Below are 14,197 nucleotides of genomic sequence, written 5' to 3'. Positions count from 1 at the left end.
ATATTCAGATGTGGCTTTTTATATTCAGAACCACATTCCTGTAAAGCTCAGAGAAAATCTCATGTTAAATACTGTTGAAGTAATATGGGCTACTGGTTCATCTGCCTCACCTAAAGCCCATTCTGGTGGGAAGCTGTATAATGATGTGTAGTGGTTTGTAATGACGAGCAACCAGATGCTGCACTTGACACATTTATGAAATTGCTTATCCCAGTTACTAATAAGCATGCACCCATTAGGAAAAGGACTGTAAATATTGTTAAATCCCAATGGACTGTAAAATGTTATGGTTGAGAGGGATGAGGCAAAAGAGATGGCAAATAGGTCTGGGTGTACAACCGATTGGCAAACGTACTGCAAATTGAGAAATCATGTGACTAAGCGGAATAAAAAGAAGAAGAAACTACACTATGAAACAAATATAAATTACACAAAGAATAATAGTAAAAAGCTTTGGCACAACTTTTGGGGCAGCAGGTAGCCAAGTGGTTAGAGCGTTGGGCCAGTAACTGAAAGGTTGCTGGATCGAATCTCCAAGGTGAAAATCTGTCATTCTGTTCATGAACAAGGCAGTTAACCCACTGTTCCCATGTAAGTTGTCATTGTAAATAAGAATTTGTTCTTAACTGACTTGCCTAGTTGAAATAATGGGCAAAAGGCAAACTCTGCTACATCATTCATTGAATCGCATGGCTCATTCATCACAATACTCACTGATATTGCCAACTACTTACTATTTTTTCATTAGCAAACTTAGGCATGACATGCCAGCAACAAAAGCTGACACTACACACCCAAGTATATCTAACCAAATTATGAAAGGCAAGCATTGTAATTTTGAATTCCATAAAGTAAGCGTGGAAGCGGGGGTAAATGTTTTTTTTAATCAACAATGACCTGTCTAACAGAACACAGAGGGTGTTCTTTAATGGAAGCTTCTCCAACAAAATCCAGGTAGAACAGGAATTCCCCAGGGCAGCCGTCTAGGCCCCTTACTTTTTTCAATCTTTACTAACGACATGCCACTGGCTTGAGTAAAGCAACATACACACTTGAAACATGTGTATGTTGGCACACACTGTATTTAGACTGTTTCTACTGTATTATTGACTGTATGTTTGTTTATTCCATGTGTAACTCTGTGTTGTTGTATGTGTTGAACTGCTTTGCTTTATCTTGGCCAGGTCGCAGTTGTGAGCGTGTTACTTGTTCTCAACTAGCCTGCCTGGTTAAATAAAGGTGGGGAAAAAACGTAATATGTTCTGAAATCTGTAATGAATATATTGTAATGTTTTAAAATTGTTTAACTGCCTTAATTTGGCTGGATTCCAGGATGAGTATCTGCTGCCTTGGCAGGAACTGATGGAGAGCCTTAATAAATACAAATACAGTGGCTAGGTAAAACTCCCTAGAAAAAAAGTAACTTAAGAAGAAATCTATAGAGGAACCAGGCTCCGAGGGGTGGCCAGTCCTCTTCTGGCTGTGCCGGTGGAGATTATAAGAGTCAGCCATTTAGGCCAGATTCTTCTTGAAGACATTTAAACGTTCATAGATGACCAGCAGAGTCAGATAATAACCACAGTGGTTATAGAGGGTGCAACAATATAACACCTCAGGAGTAATTTTTTTATTTCACCTTTATTTAACCAGGTAGGCTAGTTGAGAACAAGTTCTCATTTGCAACTGCCGCCAATGTCAGTTGGCTTTTCATAGCCGAGAATTCAGATGTTCAGAGAGAGACAGAGAGAGAGAGAGAGAGTCGAAAACTGCAGGTCCAAGACAAAGTAGCGCGTCCGGTGAAACAGGTCAGGAGATCGCTTTTAGATTAGTGCTGCCAATCCACTGCAATTTAATTACTTCCTTGAAACACACCACACAATTACTCTGACAGAGTAAATTAAAAACGCTTTCCTCACTTTTCAGTTCAGAGACACACACACACATGTACACACACAGGGGAAACACGCTCACACATGTAAGCACACAGGCGGTCATGTACAGTGTACTGGGGAGCTCAATTTGGAGCTGAACCTCTTATGTTTATCATCTCCCATATTGGATGTTAGCGTGCTAACACTCCAGCAGCCCCATAAGCTGAGTAAACATCCCTGCAGTAAAAATGGATCATTTGCAAAATGGCCACCATCATGGACCATAAAACTGGACACATTCTGGTCCAGATAAAAGGCTGAAGCATAGCTCTGAAGCAGGGATGGGCCTGGTAGCTTTCCATTAGTTCCTATCTGGATGCAATAAACAGCTACTTATGTGGGTTAGATATGTTTTTCTAGCTTTAATAAGGTTAGAAGTGTCTCTGAGTGCAATATGCTCTCTCTGTCTGTAATGCCTCAGCCATTACCCATGGGGACATCTGAGGTCATAATGCTGCATTATAGTGCACTGGGATGGGAGCTAATTCACTTAGGGTAACATGCTGTATATATGCAATCTCTGGCACAGGCTGAATATAAAATGACAGTGAATGTCAATATCATACATCTATAAAATTTGTTGGCTTTACCACAATTATCATTGTCTGATTAGAAGTACCACTGATAGTAAGTCAAGATAACAAAAACAATACAAACTGAAGGCAGAGAGAGAGAGAGAGAGAGAGATGGCATGGCACAGTGCTATATTAGCACACTACCCCTTTGTTAAGAGGGGGGTGTTAACAAGTGGTGGAAACTCAGGATACTTGACAATGAGGACTCTGAGTCAGCTAATATAAATCTCTATAAGTCTGGAACAATAATGATTACAGGGCAACCCCAAACAGTTTCAACTGGACTTTCACCTAATCAAAACATTTGCCCAGCAGGAGAAGCTCTCCCTTGAGAAAGATACCCCCACCCCGAGCGGGTCAGACCAGGCCTCTTTGTTATATAACCTCACAGACGAGCCACCCCCAGCGGAAAGTCAACCTCCCAGCACAGAGTACTACCCGTTCATTGAAATGAAGGATACATTTACCCAGCTGGAGGTAAGGCAGGTGGAGCTGGAACAGCAGGTGATTACACTCCAGTCAGCACAGACCCAGACAACAGTCCAAATCAAAATCAAATCAAATGTATTTATATAGCCCTTCGTACATCAGCTGATATCTCAAAGTGCTGTACAGAAACCCAGCCTAAAACCCCAAACAGCAAGCAATGCAGGTGTAGAAGCACGGTGGCTAGGAAAAACTCCCTAGAAAGGTCCAGCTCAACAACACTCTCTTAACCAGACCCGGAGAGCTGGAGGTGGAGAAAGACATATCTGCACTCGGGGGTAAACTACCTGCCCTCCAGGACACCTACACCACCCGATGTCACAGGAAGGCCATAAAGATCATCAAGGACAGCAACCACCCGAGCCACTGCCTGTTCACCCCGCTATCATCCAGAAGGCGAGGTCAGTACAGGTGCATCAAAGCTGGGGCCGAGAGACTGAAAAACAGCTTCTATCTCAAGGCCATCAGACTGTTAAACAGCCACCACTAACATTGAGTGGCTGCTGCCAACACACTGACTCAACTCCAGCCACTTTAATAATGGGAATTGATGGGAATTGATGTAAAATATATCACTAGCCACTTTAAACAATGCTACCTAATATAATGTTTACATACCCTACATTATTCATCTCATATGTATACGTATATACTGTACTCTATATCACCTACTGCATCCTTATGTAATACATGTATCACTAGCCACTTTAACTATGCCACTTTGTTTACATACTCATCTCATATGTATATACTGCACTCAATACCATCTACTGTATCTTGCCTATGCCGCTCTGTACCATCACTCATTCATATATCTTTATGTACATATTCTTTATCCCCTTACACTTGTGTCTATAAGGTAGTAGCTTTGGAATTGTTAGCTAGATTACTTGTTGGTTATTACTGCATTGTCGGAACTAGAAGCACAAGCATTTCGCTACACTCGCACTAACATCTGCTAACCATGTGTATGTGACAAATAAAATTTGATTTGATTTGGTGAGACAACTTCAACAGGAGCACTAGAGGAGAGGATCAGACTGCTGGAGGAGAGGTTGAGGGGGATGGCGTGTGACAGAGAACAACCCACTAGAGAAGTGGCCACCCCCGCATGGAAGCCAGCAGAACAGCCCACCTCAGCACTCGACAAAAGTTCGACACCACAGCAGAACAGTCCACACCAGACCCTGACCCTAGCATCGACATCACAGCAGAACAGACAAATAAAGAACCCCAAGCCCAGTGGCTCTCACTCCCTCTGAACACCCCCCCACCCCCCACACACACACACACACACTGAGGACAAGACACAGATTGTTCTCCTTATGGCCTCAAATGGAAAATATATACAAGAAAAAAATGTTTTCCCAAAAACAGTGTGTCTAAACTCTGGTGTCCAAACACCCAGCGCGCCCTAGACCTTCTGTCTGATCTGAGGACCAACTAGGTTCTCCTCCTACACATAGAGGAGCCATGCCAAGAGGACTTACAACCAGACCACAGCACACCCAGCCACATCCACACCCCACACCAACCAATCAACACCCCCCACGTCAACCATGCCCACACCCCATTTAGGCCCCCTCAGATCAGACCTATGCCCCTCCTGCCTACCCCATGGCCCCCACTCCCGCAAAGAGGGCCTTGACATGGAAGTCACAAATACGCCAAGGCAGTGAGCGGGCAAACAGGCCCAACCCCCACTCTTACACTAGCCCAAGCCAATGGCATGTACCAGATGCTCAGCAGACTCTGCTCACACTTACTGGCCTGAGGCCAAACCACGGCCAACAACATTGGACACTTTATGGAACACAAAGCCTTCACTATATCATCCTGGAATATCCAAGGCCTTGCCTTTGGCCTAAAGAGCAGGAACCCGGACTTCACCAAAGAAATCGGTAATACAGACATTGTCATCCTGCAAGAAACCTGGTATAGAGGAGACGGACCCACTGGTTGCCCTCCAGGTTACAGAGAGCTGGTGGTCCCATCCACCAAACTACCAGGTGTAAAACAGGGAAGGGACACAGGGACTTAAATTAATCAAAACAGGAACATTTTACATTTGGCTAGAAATTCAAAAGGAAATGATCTCAACAGAGAAAAATGTCCTCCTGTGTGCTACCTACAGTATATCCCCCCACTAGAATCCCCATACTTTAATGAAGACAGCTTCTCCATCCTGGAGGGGGAAATCAATCATTTCCAGGCCCAGGGACATGTACTAGTCTGTGGCAACCTAAATGCCAGAACCGGACAAGAACTTGACACCCTCAGCACACAGGGGGACAAACACCTGCCTGCAGGTGAGAGCATTCCCTCCCCCATGTGCACCCCTAGGCACAACTATAACAACATAACCAACAAAAACAGGTCACAACTCCTGCAGCTCTGTCGCACGCTGGGTATGTACATAGTCAATGGTAGGCTTCGAGGGGACTCCTCTGGTTGGTACACCTATAGCTCATCTCTTGGCAGTAGTACTGTAGACTACTTTATCACTGACCTCAACCCAGAGTCTCTCAGAGTGTTCACAGTCAGCCCACTGACAACCCTATCAGACCACAGCAAAATCACAGTCTACTTGAACAGAGCAATACTCAATCATGAGGCATCAAAGCCAAAGGAACTGAGTAACATTAAGAAATGCTATAGATGGAAGGAATGCAGCTTGGAAACCTACCAAAAAACAATTAGGCAACAACAAATTCAATCCCTTTTAGACAATTTCCTGGGTAAAACGTTCCACTGTAATAGTGAAGGTGTAAACTTGGCAGTAGAAAATCTTAACAGTATATTTGACCTCTCAGCTTCCCTATCAAATCTAAAAATCTCAAAAAGAAACCCGAAGAAAATGAACAACAATGACAAATGGTTTGATGAAGAATGCAAAAATCTAAGAAAGAAATTGAGAAACCTGTCCAACCAAAAGCATAGAGACCCGGAAAACGTGAGTCTACGCCTTCACTATGGTGAATCACTAAAACAATACAGAAATACACTACGGAAAAGAAGGAACAGCACGTCAGAAATCAGCTCAATGACTCTAACCACTTCTGGGAAAATTGGAAAACACTAAACAAACAACAACACGAAGAATTATCTATCCAAAATGGAGATGTATGAGTAAACCACTTCTCCAATCTTTTTGGCTCTATAACAAAGAATAAAGAGCAAAAACACATACATGATCAAATACAAATCTTAGAATCAATTATTAAAGACTACCAGAACCCACTGGATTCTCCAATTACCTTGAATGAGCTACAGGACAAAATAAAAACCCTCCAACCCAAAAAGGCATGTGGTGTTGATGGTATCCTTAATGAAATTATCAAATATACAGACAACAAATTCCAATTGGCTATACTAAAACTCTTTAACATCATCCTTAGCTCTGGCATCTTCCCCAATATTTGGAACCAAGGACTGATCACCCCAATCCACAAAAGTGGAGACAAATTTGACCCCAATAACTACCGTGGGATATGCGTCAACAGTAATTATCATTATCATCATTATCATTATCATTAACAGCAGACTCGTACATTTCCTCAATGAAAACAATGTACTGAGCAAATGTCAAATTGGCTTTTTACCAAATTACAGTACAACAGACCATGTATTCACCCTGCACACCCTAATTGATGACCAAACCAAAACAAAGGCAAAGTCTTCTCATGCTTTGTTGATTTCAAAAAAGCCTTAGACTCAATTTGGCATGAGGGTCTGCTATACAGATTGATGGAAAGTGGTGTTGGGGGTAAAACATTATAAAATCCATGTACACAAACAACAAGTGTGCGGTTAAAATTGGCAAAAAAAACACACACATTTCTTCCCACAGGGCCGTGGGGTGAGACAGGGATGCAGCTTAAGCCCCACCCTCTTCAACATATATATCAACAAATTGGCGACAGCACTAGCAAAGTCTGCAGCACCCAGCCTCACCCTACTAGAATCTGAAGTCAAATGTCTACTGTTTGCTGATGATCTGGTGCTTCTGTCACCAACCAGTAAGACCAAAATAATGGTGTTCCAAAAAAGGTCCAGTCGCCAGGACCACAAATACAAATTCCATCTAGACACCATTGCCCTAGAGCACACAAAAACTATACATACCTTGGCCTAAACATCAGCGCCACAGGTAACTTCCACAAAGCTGTGAACGATCTGAGAGACAAGGCAAGAAGGGCCTTCTATGCCATCAAAAATAACATAAAATTCAACATACCAATTAGGATCTGGCTCAAAATACTTGAATCAGTCATAGAGCCCATTGCCCTTTATGGTTGTGAGGTCTGGGGTCCGCTCACCAACCAAGATTTCACAAAATGGGACAAACACCAAATTGAGAGTTTATTTAACTTTTGTATATTATCTACCTCACTTGCTTTGGCAATGTTAACACATTTCCCATGCCAATAAAGCCCCTTTAGAGAGAGAGAGAGAGAGAAAGCTGTGCAAGAGTCAATATACAGAAACACAGCATTCAGCTGGGAATAGTATCTTGTTTTTCTAGACTAAATTATTTATCCAGCAGAATAAATAAATCCACATTTTAACCGTCTCTAATAAAACCTGGTTGAGCATTGGCGAAGGGACCTGAGCGTGTGCAAATCTGCACCGTGACCTCACCGTGCCCTCGTGTAATGAAAGTCCCAGTCAGCATTCTGGCTGGTAATTAAACATTGAGATCCATGACACAGAATCGGCGAGGTGGATGGAACATTTTACAGCATTCCCTCGGAATGATGCCAACACTAACCTGTGACCAGAAGACACCCTGCTGTAAAGTTGGGCATCGTAACCTGGCTACCTGGGAGTGATCAGGACACGTAGCAACAGTGTGAAGGGGAGGCAGAGAGAGGGATGGGGAGGAGTGAGGGAGAGGGAAAAGGGATGGAGAGAGAGACAGTGAGATCAGAGAGGAGGGATGGAGAAAGAGAGAAAGGGGTAGTGAGAGATGGAAACAAACAGAAAGAAAGAAGCAGAGAGGATTTATTTTGGGATAATTGGTTTGTCTAATTATATTTCCTCACACCGTTTAATTATATTTTCTCACACCGTTGCATACTATTTAAACTTTGTGCAAAAATGATGATCAACAAAAACAAACATTTCCAGGGTATGAAACTGGATCTGTAATTAAGACTTAATTCAAAGACGTCAATGGTTTCCCCCAGTCTGCTGTGAAGGGACAACGTTACCTCTGAACCTATGGGTAATGGCATTTAAATCGTTGGTTTCTCACAGCTACTGATTTCAGTGTAACGGCTGGGATGCATCATTCTGGGCTGTAGCGAAATGACTCCCACACTTGATCTCCCTTTCAACCACTGGGAATGATGTGCTCTTGAACGCAACACAGGGAACAAGGATTATGGTACTATCGGTTAAGCTGTTCGACTCGGGGTGCTAAAGGGTACATTCACAATGTCAAGAGCTAAGGGAAAACAGGTGTTATTTGCGACTAGAGAGTAGCAGACCCCATTAGGATGTGACACATGAGCTACCTCGCTACGTGACGTCACACATTTCTGCATATGTTGTGAGCTAAATGGGAATTGATGTCTGATCGCCAAAGGGCACCAAAACCCCCATATACAGTAAAGCCCCCAGTCAGAAATACTCAAGTGTTATGCTGCAGGACTAGAACCGTCATAAAGTGTCACTCAAGCAAAATCACATGATAAGACAAAATGTGGAAACACTTTTTAAACAGAGATGCTCGTAGGAACCATTGCCAAGAATAGGCCAGTGTGACTTTTACCAGATGCATTTGGTGTACAAGGCAAAGTACCCTGGAAAGTAACACCCCCAGCTATACCACCCCCAAATCTAGTGCAGGATCAACCAGTAAATCACATAGTACAGAACGTAAGGATTAGAAAATCCCCATGACCAAATCGACTATCTTCCTTTTAGCTGCCATTGAGCTAAAGCTAACCCAATCAGACTGAATTCCAACCCTATTTCCAACAAGAGTATTAGGGACCGACTCACTTGCTCAGTTCTTTAGCACAGTGAATATCGACTCAGAGAAACAGTCAAGCAAAACATTTACTAAATGACTAATAGGAAAAGAGTGATTACGCATATTGACTCAAGAAACCAATACTTGCACATTAAGCAAAACTGAGTGAGTTGGCAGGAGCCTGGGGGTCATTTTCAGATACATTAAGCCCAATAAAGATGCTTCCAAATCTTTAGTTCAGCGCTCGACATATCTACAGGGACAGGACGATGTTGACAAGTGATGTTCCTAAACACTCATTAAAGAGGCCCTAAACTCTGGTCTTTATCAACGATGACTCATACAAACCTACTGCAAAGACAATTAGCTACAGGAGATTCTGAATGAATTTACTTGCATTAATCAGGTTATAACAATGTGAGGGTGGCTATCTACAATGTAGATATTGTACTGAAAGACACAAGATGTTTTTTGCTGCCTGCTAAATCAAATAATGCGTCTCCATTTTGTCTTAGAGCAGGTGTCATATGAGGACACTGTGGTATATGATGGCAATATGGTTTAAGAGGGCACTGTGAGGACACTGTGGTAGATGAGAACCCTGTGAGAACACTGGTATATGAGAAACTTGTGAGAACATGGTGGTATATATGAGAACACAGTGGTATATGAGAACACAGTGGTATATGAGAACACAGTGAGAATATGGTGGTATATATGAGAACACTGAGAATATGGTGGTATATATGAGAACACAGTGGTATATGAGAACACTGTGAGAATATGGTGGTATATATGAGAACACTGTGGTATATGAGAACACCGTGGTATATGAGAACACCGTGGTATATGAGAACACAGTGGTATATGAGAACACCGTGGTATATGAGAACACAGTGGTATATGAGAACACTGAGAATATGGTGGTATATATGAGAACACAGTGGTATATGAGAACACTGTGAGAATATGGTGGTATATATGAGAACACAGTGGTATATGAGAACACTGTGAGAATATGGTGGTATATATGAGAACACAGTGGTATATGAGAACACCGTGGTATATGAGAACACAGTGGTATATGAGAACACTGAGAATATGGTGGTATATATGAGAACACAGTGGTATATGAGAACACTGTGAGAATATGGTGGTATATATGAGAACACAGTGGTATATGAGAACACTGTGAGAATATGGTGGTATATATGAGAACACTGTGGTATATGAGAACACCGTGGTATATGAGAACACCGTGGTATATGAGAACACAGTGGTATATGAGAACACCGTGGTATATGAGAACACAGTGGTATATGAGAACACTGAGAATATGGTGGTATATATGAGAACACAGTGGTATATGAGAACACTGAGAATATGGTGGTATATATGAGAACACAGTGGTATATGAGAACACTGTGAGAATATGGTGGTATATATGAGAACACAGTGGTATATGAGAACACCGTGGTATATGAGAACACAGTGGTATATGAGAACACCGTGGTATATGAGAACACAGTGGTATATGAGAACACTGAGAATATGGTGGTATATATGAGAACACTGTGGTATATGAGAACACCGTGGTATATGATGACTGGGTTGTATATGAGAACACTGTGGTATATGAGAACACTGTGGTATATGAGAACACTGTGGTATATGAGAACACTGTTATATGATGACACTGTGGTATTTGAGAACACTGTGGTATATGATGACTGTGTTGTATATGAGAACACTGTGGTATATGAGAACACTATGGTATATGAGAACACTGGTATATGATGACACTGTTGTATATGAGAACACTGTGGTATGTGAGAACACTATGGTATCTGAGAACACTGTTATATGATGACACTGTGGTATTTGAGAACACTGTGGTATATGAGAACACTGGTATAAGATAACACTGTGGTATATGAGAACACTGGTATATGAGAACACTGGTATAAGATAGCACTGTGGTATATGAGAACACTGGTATATGAGAACACTGGTATATGAGAACACTGTTGTATAAGAGAACACCATGGTATGTGAGAACACTGGTATATGATGACACTGTTGTATATGAGAACGCTGTGGTATATGAGAACACTGGTATAAGAGAACACTGGTATATGATGACACTGTTGTATATGAGAACACTGTGGTATATGAGAACACTGTGGTATATGAGAACACTGTGGTATATGAGAACACTGTGGTATATGAGAACACTGTGGTATAAGAGAACACTGTTATATGATGACACTGTTGTATATGAGAACACTGCGGTATATGAGAACACTGTGGTATATGAGAACACTGTGGTATATGCTGACACTGTTGTATATGAGAACACTGTGGTATATGAGAACACTGTGGTATATGAGAACACTGTGGTATATGAGAACACTGTGGTATAAGAGAACACCGTGGTATATGAGAACACTATGGTATATGAGAACACCGTGGTATATGAGAACACTGTTATATTATGACACTGTGGTATATGAGAACACTGTGGTATATGAGAACACTGTGGTATATGAGAACACTGTGGTATATGAGAACACTGTTATATGATGACACTATTGTATATGAGAACACCGTGGTATATGAGAACACTGTTATATTATGACACTGTGGTATATGAGAACACTGGTATAAGAGAACACTGTGGTATATGAGAACACTGATTGTGGACTACAGAAAACAGAGGGGTGAGCACGCCCCCATCCACATCAATGAGACAAGAGCTAAGGGAAAACATGTGTTATGGAGTGTGTAGTGGAGTGTGTCGAGAGCTTCAAGGTCCTCGGTGTCGACATCACTAAGAAATTAACATGATCCACACACACAATTGTGAAGAGAGCACATCAGCGCCTCTTCCACCTCAAGAGGCTGAAAACATTTGGTATGGGCCCTCAGATCCACAAAAATATCTACAGCGGCACCATTGAGATCATCTAGACTGGCTGCATCATCGCTTGGTATGGCAAATGCGAGGCAACCGACTGAAAGCGCTACAGAGGGTAGTGCTTTTGGCCCAGTAGATCACTGGGGCCGAGCTGTCTGCCATGCAGGACCTCTATAACAGGCAGTGTCAGAGGAAGGCACAAAAAAATTATCAAAGACTCCAGCCACCCAAGTCATAGACTGTTTTCTTTGCTACCGCACAGCAAGCAGTACCAGTTCACCAAGTCTGGAACCAACAGGACCCTGAACAGCTTCTACCCCCAGGCCATAAGACTGATAAACAAGACTGCTGAATAGCTAATCAAATGGCTTTAAAAAATATATCTCTTTTGCACTGACCCTCTGCACACACACTGGATTCTACCCACAAACTCACATATACGAACACTGACACGCCAACACACACACACACACACACACACACTACATACACCGACACACACATTACACACGCACACATGCATACTTACGCCACACACACACCACACACTCACAAGCACATTCACACTCACCACATACGCCCAGTCACTTAACCTCTACCTATATGTACATAGCTACCTCAATTACCTTGTACCACTGCACATCGACTCGGTACTGATTCTACCTGTACATAGAGCCATGTAACTTTTACTCCTTATTGTTATTAGTTATTCACAGTGTATTTATTCCTTGTGTCACTATTTACATTTTATTTTGTATCTTTATCTTTAACTCTCTATCGTCAACTCATTGTTGGAAAAGGACCTGTAAAGTAAGCATTTCACTTTTAGTCTACACCAGTTGTTTACGAAGCATGTGACAAATCACATTTGATTTGAATAGATGAGGACACTGTGGTATTTGAGGACAATGTGGTATTTGAGGACACTGTGGTATTTGCGGACACGGTGGTATACAAGGAAAGTGTGGTATACAGGGACCGTGTGTCTGGAATATAGCATGAGGGCCAGGCTGGGTTTTAACAGTCCCTGACTCCAATAGAACACCCTGGGGAGAGTGGAGGAGGAGAGTGACGGCACAAGACTCATACTGATTTACCTCTTATCTGTTGGTGTGAACGGCTCCACTCTAACCACCAGAGAAAGAGTGCACCAAGACCTGGGCAGTAACAGCTATCTGAGCTCCATGTTGAGACTAAAGAAAATACCATAGCAGGTTTGGTGAGTCAGGAGGATTGTTTGAGCTAGGATGTGTCAACAGTTTGGGATATTGTTGGTGGCAAAAGTGTCCCCAACAGAGGATGCATTTCCTGAAATATTTGAAAAGTAAGGCATCCATGTTAGGAACCCTCCTATTGAACAGATAGCTGGTCAGTTCACACTGGGTACAATGTATAGTATTTATTTACATTTGGTTGAGTTGTGAAGGTGAATTCAACGTGAAATCAACAAAACATTTCACCATGTCATTGGATTTAGGATAAAAGTTGTGTGTAAAAAATACTAAATTCCTTTACGTTGATGACTTTTTACAAATCCAATCAGTTTTCCACGTTGATTCAACGTCATCCCATTGATTTTTTTTTGTTGTAGCTGAGATGATGTGGAAACAACGTTGATTCAACCAGTTTTTGCCCAGTGTGTTGTCTCTGTAACATTCCCCTCTATAATTTATAATTCTATAACTGTTAGTTGGACAGCGCCAGATCACCATATAACTCATATGACCACACATACTTATTGGACTTATACCTTTAACATGATGAATGTATGAATGAGCACTGCAACAGGTTTCTAACTTATGTATGTTGAATGTTCACAAAATGCATATTATAGAATATAGATGAATAATGATGTCTCTTTGGAGAAAGACATTATAGAAAGAGGTAATATATCTCCCAGAGTTCTTTCTGTTGTGCCCATTGGCAGCCTAGTCCAATCTGCTTTTAGAAGATTAATTCGTTTGAAACAAACATTCAACTGCATATTTTCTATTAATAAAGTATTTGCTCAACTTCGGCATTTAACTGGTGTCAGCACGGAAACCCAAGAGGGCTTTGAAATGTCAATTGTCTGCCACCAGAAAGGTTGGCAAAACCCAGTAGAACGAAAGAGCTATTGAATCCCCCAAAAACTTGTCTCTCTGTGTTGCATAATTGCGCTCAATAATAAGCCATTATTCTGGGTTCCGATATGTAGCATGGTTTCATTCATAATTAAAAGCCCTGGAAAGCACAATGACTGTAATTATGAGTCAACCGAAAGGAGTCGACGTCAAGCTTGAATGACGACTTTGTTTTTTGATGTTTA

At 41.8% G+C, this 14,197-nt stretch overlaps 1 protein-coding gene across 1 annotated transcript in view; it reads right to left on the bottom strand.

Annotated features, from left to right (window-relative positions):
• Positions 1-14,197, bottom strand: part of clstn2a (calsyntenin 2a) — a 277,961-nt gene that overhangs the window by 165,373 nt on the left and 98,391 nt on the right. The window lies entirely within an intron of this gene.

This window comes from Oncorhynchus tshawytscha, linkage group LG28, assembly GCF_018296145.1.
Source record: "Oncorhynchus tshawytscha isolate Ot180627B linkage group LG28, Otsh_v2.0, whole genome shotgun sequence".
Classification (NCBI taxonomy): Eukaryota; Metazoa; Chordata; class Actinopteri; order Salmoniformes; family Salmonidae; genus Oncorhynchus; species Oncorhynchus tshawytscha.
The sequence above is the reverse complement of the archived record's forward strand: the minus strand, read 5'-3'. Positions and strand labels throughout refer to the sequence as shown.